Below are 6314 nucleotides of genomic sequence, written 5' to 3'. Positions count from 1 at the left end.
TCCTGTCACCTGGTTCCGAGAATGAAGTGCACCCCAAATCTAGGAGACGAAGGTCAATCAGGTTTGGCAAATGGCAAAGTATCTTTTTTTGGTGAAATGGATGTTGAGGGAAAAGCACATTGGAAACGTAAGAAGATACCAAGTTCTACTGCTCAGAGGACCAGAATCCTCATCTTCCCCATCCTGCTGTCCTCAGTAACTCAATGATCGTGTTGTCAGCCGCAGGGAGTGATGTTTTCCTAAGGGAAAAACAACCGCGCTGGGGGTGGGGGGGGGGTCGGGGGAAGAAATGTAAGGTGTGGTCATTGCCATTACCAGAGGTTATACCTGGTTACTCCTACTAATTCTTCAAACCCCAGCTTAAACATAACCTCCTCTGGTAGGCGCTCCCTGACCCTAAGGTCAGTTTATATCTTCTTACCCTCCGGTGCAACATGTACTTGTTCGTTTTTGGACACATACCACATCCTTAATCTGTCTGCATGCTGCTGTCTTCTCCATTAAACCCTGAACACCCAGATGATAGGTACTGCGTCTGCTCTGTTCAGTGCTTTACTCCCAACACCAAGCACAGTGCCTGACACGAAGTAGACACCTGAGCCACATGTATTACCTTGAATTGCATTGATGTATACCTTTTTTTTTTTTTTAAGTTTATTTTGAGAGAGAGAGCAAGCAGGGGAGGGGCAGAGAGAGAGTGAGAGAATGAGAATCCCAAGCAGGTTCTGCACTGTCAACACAGAATCCTCTTGGGAGCTATTCTGAACTCAACTAGTTGAGAAAACTCCTTGGGAGGTTAGGGCTGAGGAGCCTGAAATTAAGTCCTCCATTAAGAGCAACCTCGGGCTGCGCGTAGCCCAGTTCCAGGAGAAGCTTCCGCTGAAGCCACCCTCAGGACCACCCTCGGATCAGCCAATCAAAAGAAATGTGTAACATTCCTGTGGCCTGAGTCAGGGCTGGGAACGGCAGGTAGTTACTCTGTACAAACTAGCCAATCACTCACCACTTGCCTAAACCCCAGGTAGGCCCTTTGAGCTCACCTCATAATTGGTCATTTTCAAAGGATTCTCAAAGGTCGTGATTGGGTCCCGCCAAAAGTAACGGACGCCTCACGGATACTGAATGGTCAAAACTATAACCATGGGTGCCGTACAATTAGGATTGGTGCTTATGTGATGATGCAAAACGTACAACGTGTGCACTGTAACACCCCTGTCCCTTACCCCATAAAAACCCTGCTTGCCATTGTTCGAGGGTTCTCCTTGCTGCCGCTGCGCCAGTAGACGGGTGAGCCCCTGCTTGAGCTTGTAATAAAGACCCTTATGTACTTGCATCGCTGACGGCTCCTTAGGGGTCTCAGGGGACAACAGGGCACAACAGGGCAAGTTTGCATAGTCTCTTGCCATCAGATGAGGACCAATATCCACCCCTACTCAATTGTTTCTGCTTGAGCCCCAAGGCACCTTGTTGATTGGCATCTGGGAATGACTTATTCTGGCCCTGGTATGATGACTGCACCTTGTGAAGGAAATTGTTATAGCTTGGAAAAACGTTGATGCTTCGTAATTTGGAAATAGTGATCAGGACTGAGTAATTGATGACACGAAAAGGTCAGCTGTTGCCTTCAGATTTACGTTAATAGAATAATAACTTCGCTACAGACTGATGTACTGTTCCTGGGCATGTAGGATGTTATAGGAACTATAAGCCCTGTGGCTAACGTTGAGATGTTTTCTTTTGTGGTTATGGGAGCAAACATTGCGTTTCCTGAAAAACCTGTTTTTCTTCATACTTCCCATTAAGCAATAAACAGGCTCACAAAGAACCAACTTTTGCCTTTACTATGCTAAAAACATTATCCTGTTTGTATTTGAATGCTAAAGATCCCTTCCTTCCTCATATGATGAGCATGGGTACCCTTATCTAAATCATAATACTAAGGTTATGCATATCAATGTTCTGGAAAGTTTTTACTGATCAAAGAACGTATCATCAGAATGCCACTTCTGTGAGTTTCCCAAACACTTAATCATAAAAATAAAGTTGAGTCTCAGATAGTGTGGAGATGCCTGTCTCGTGGTGACCAGAAAGAATCTCGGGGTCTCTCTCATTCCTCTCTCGCTGACACCGTCCATCCTTCAGGGACCCCTGGACCTGCTAGAGCCCGACTCCGACAGAATCCTACATGGGTTTTGATCTCACAAACATGAGATCATGATCATGAGATCAAGAGTCGGACACTTAACCAATCGAGCCCCCCAGATGCCCCGCATTGATATATATTCTTAATTATGGCTTTATGAGCAGTATTCAAGAGTAAAAAGAAAATGAAAAAAACAAAGTTCCAAATTCCAACTAGAATTTGCAAAAGATTACATAAGCACTGAGGGGATGCAGAACAAGGAAATGACTGGCATTAAACACCTTTTTGGGGGCGCCTGGGTGGCTCAGTCAGTTAAGGGTCCGACTCTTGATTTCAGCTCAGGTCATGATTGCTCGGTTCATGAGATTGAGCCCCTTTGTGGAGATCTTCCCTGACAGTCGCAGAGCCTGCTTGGGATTCTCTCTGCCCCTTCCCAACACATGGGCCTGTGTTTTCTCTCTCTCTCTGACTCTCTTTCTCAAAATAAGTAAACATTAAAAAATTATTAAAAATTTTTAAAAAGTCTTTTTGGGAGTGCTGGGTGGCTCAGACAGTTAAGTGTCCGACTCTTGATCTCAGCTGAGGTTATGATCTTACAGTTGCTGAGATGGAGCCCCAAAGTCAGTCTCTGAGCTGACAGTATAGAGCCTGTTTGGGATTCTCTCCCTCTCTCTCTCTCCGCCTCTCTCTGCTTGCACAGATGCACACGCATTCTCTCAAAATAAACTTAAAAGCCGATTCCCTCTATCCTTCTGCCCCTCCTCCACTCACACTCTCTAAACTAAAAATAATAAAGTCTTTATGGACAGGTTGAATGGTGAGCAAGTAGCTTTAGAGGGTTTTTATCTAATGTCTTATTAACAAAAACATAAAAATTGTTCAGTTTGGTACCAAAAAAAGAGGAGAGTATAAAATGAAAAAGGACAGATTGTACTTGATACATTGAAAAAGATGCTTACCGTATACCAAGTGCTGAGTATTTGCCTTAAGGAGTTGAATCTCTTGAAAAAGTTGTGTTTTTTTCTGTTTTTTTAAAAAAATTTTTTAATAGTTTTTATTTATTTTTGAGACAGAGAGAGGCAGAGCATGAGCGGGGGAGGGCAGAGAAAGAGGGAGACACAGAATCTGAAACAGGCTCCAGGCTCTGAGCTGCCAGCACAGAACCCTATGTGGGGCTCGAACCCACAAACCACGAGATCACGACCTGAGCCGAAGTCGGACACTTAACCGACTGAGCCAGCTAGGCGCCCCTTGAAGAAGTTATATGTAAGTTGACACTTATAAATTGGCAAATGCTACGGCAAAGAAGTGGAGTTAAAAAAGACATGATGATTTATCTGGGTCTTGGGGCGCCGAGGTGGCTTCATCAGTTAAGTGTCCAACTCTTGATTTTGGCTCGGGTCATGATCTCACAGTTCATGAATTTGAGCCCCAAGTCAGGCTCTGTTCTGGCAGTGTCAATCCTGCTTGGAACTCTCCCTCCCTCTCTGCCCCTCCCCTGCTCTCTCTCTTAAAATAATCTTTAATCTGGATCTTAAAGAATGGATAATTGAAGAAGGGAAGGCAAGGTTTTCCCTGCATTGAGATTGGCACTTGAAAAGGCACAATCTAATCCTGACATGCCAAATTTAGGCCAATAAGAAGAGGTGTCAAGAACAAATGTGCCTTTTGTTTTAAGGTAACTAGATCTGTTGTATGGGGAGAAAAAAATGCATTCTAATCAAACAATCCCATTCCTGAACCAGATTTTCTGGTCTTGGATTCAGGCTCTGCTACTTACTATCTGTGTGACCACTTGTCGGTACATCAGTTTCCTTATCTGTAGAATGGGGATAAAAACAGTACCTTCCTCATAATATGGTTGTGAGGACAAAATGAGCTAATATGTGAAAAAAACATTTAGAAGGCTAACCTTAAGTATCAGCTTTTGTCATGACTACAAAGAATTGTTTTTATAACAAATCTAACATGGCACTTTATTAAAAAGAATGATATGCTCTGATGAAATAAAGTTTTTCCATTATCATATTCATTAATGTAAGATTTCACTACACTAAGTTCACTGAAGAACAGAGTAGATTAATGTATACATATCAGTGTATGCTAAAAGAGATTTGATTTTTAAGCCTTTAACAGAGAAGTTATCAGCAATTGCAAACATCCTATGGAAAACTGAAACAAAAATAATCCTACTAAAGTCAGGAATAAGCATGGAAACTTGATATTCCCAGCACTCTTCAATATTGTGCTTCAGGCCCTCACCAACACAGTAAAATGAGAAAATCAAGAGGCATACATGTTAGAAAGTGAGCCAATCATAGGCCTATCTGTGCTCCAATCTACTCTTGAAATAGCTCCTGCTTTGCTGTGAATCATAGGCAGGCCAATCCCTGCAGGCTGTATTTCCCAAACTTTGTTTCCAACTGGTGTCCAGCCAAACCTAGCCGGTGAGAGGTCACTGGTGGGTGGCTAGGCCAAGCGAGGGCCAAGAAGGTATTTCTCCCGTTTCCTCTCAGCCTCCTACATCTTCTCTGGCTGCAGCGAAGTCTCCTCCACGACTTCTGCACCAGACAGGTCTACCACGCTTTCCATTTCTTGGGGGTTACCCTGCTCCCCAAGGTCTAATAACACTGCCTCTTCCTGATTACAGAGTATTTTTCATGGACTTACTCTATAGTTTGTTACGGTCCACTAGTAAGTGGCTGATTTTGTGTCATATTCCATTGCCTTAGCTTCAGGCCTGAGTGACAGATTTTTAAAAAACTAATTAATTTTTGAGAAAGCACGTGCGAGCGGGGGAGAAGAGCAGAGGGAGAGAGAAACTCTTTTTTTAAAGTTTATTTATTTAATTATGGGGGGGGTGTAGGAGGAGCAGAGACAGAGGGGGAGAGAGAATCCGAAGCAGGATCCATGCCTCCAGCACAGAGCCTGATGTGGGGTTCCAACCCAGGAACCATGAGATCACGACCTGAGTGGAAGTCTGATGCTTCACAGAGCCACCTAGGTACCCCAAGAGAGAGAATCTTCTGCAGGCTTCATGCTGAACTTGGAGGCACGGCTTAATCCCAAAACCCTGGGATCATTGACCTGAGTCCAAATAGAGTAGGGCACTCAACTGACTGAGGCACCGAGGTGCCCCAGTTTTTTGTTTTTGAGTAAGTGGAGCCATGCCAAGATTCAAACATACTTAAATGATGGTTGGCTACTTGATATGAAAAAAAATCCTCTTAGGCTAATTTCAAGTACAGGGTAATGATGTAACATCCTGGTGATACTGAATTCTCATTCGTAGGAGCCACTCGAGCATTCTATCGTGCTAACAATATCGGAACCACAAGGAGTTTATTTAAGAAATATCTTTAGGAAAACGATTTCCCACACATTAAATGGATTTTCTTGAGTCCTTTTTAATTTGATGTATATTTCAAACAGCTAGATTTGTTGATACCAGTGAGGATTGTTGTCTGGGAAAGAATTAAAGTCTTGATTTTATAATGGAGGATTGTTAAAGCAGTAATTGACAATTAAGAGTGAGTATTGAGGAACACAAGATTTGGAGACCAGGAGTGTAACTCTTGGGTTTCATCAGGTTATCAGCTGGGATCTGACCAAGCCCCTTAACCTCTTTAAATTTCATTTTTGTTATTTGAGGGTTAAATAATGAAAGCATTTGACAACATAATTACTTTCATGAGCAGATAAAAGATATAATCAGGGTGGTAAATGGGGATAGCTGCCACGCTTTCTTAAACTCCGCGAAGTGTTACAGGATTGCAAACATTAGATTTCATGAAGAAATTGGCCTCTCCCTCTAGAGGTTAACCTGACTTTTGTCCAAGGTCACAAAGGTGGCTAGTGACAGCGAGAACCTAGGGCTCCACATTCTTGGTCTCCCTGCTACACCATTATCTTTCATCACCCATTCATTCACTAAGTACATTTTTATGGAAGATAAATGGAGTTTAAAACGTTGTGCTGGGTGCTGCCGATGATTCCGATTTATCAGAGGGAGCTCCTTCCCTCCTAGGGAATAGTGGGTAAGACTCAACCACAGGTGTCAGGGCTTGGGTCACTAGAAGTATGAAGCAACTTCGGGAACAGGGGGCAACAGAGCCGCGCTCCAAGCGGCAGCAGCAGCCAGGGCCTGTACCTAACTATAGGGTTTAAGGTA

The sequence above is a fragment of the Hyaena hyaena genome, unplaced genomic scaffold, assembly GCF_003009895.1.
Source record: "Hyaena hyaena isolate Hyena2069 unplaced genomic scaffold, ASM300989v1 scaffold_62, whole genome shotgun sequence".
NCBI lineage: Eukaryota > Metazoa > Chordata > Mammalia > Carnivora > Hyaenidae > Hyaena > Hyaena hyaena.
This window is presented reverse-complemented; position numbering follows the sequence as displayed.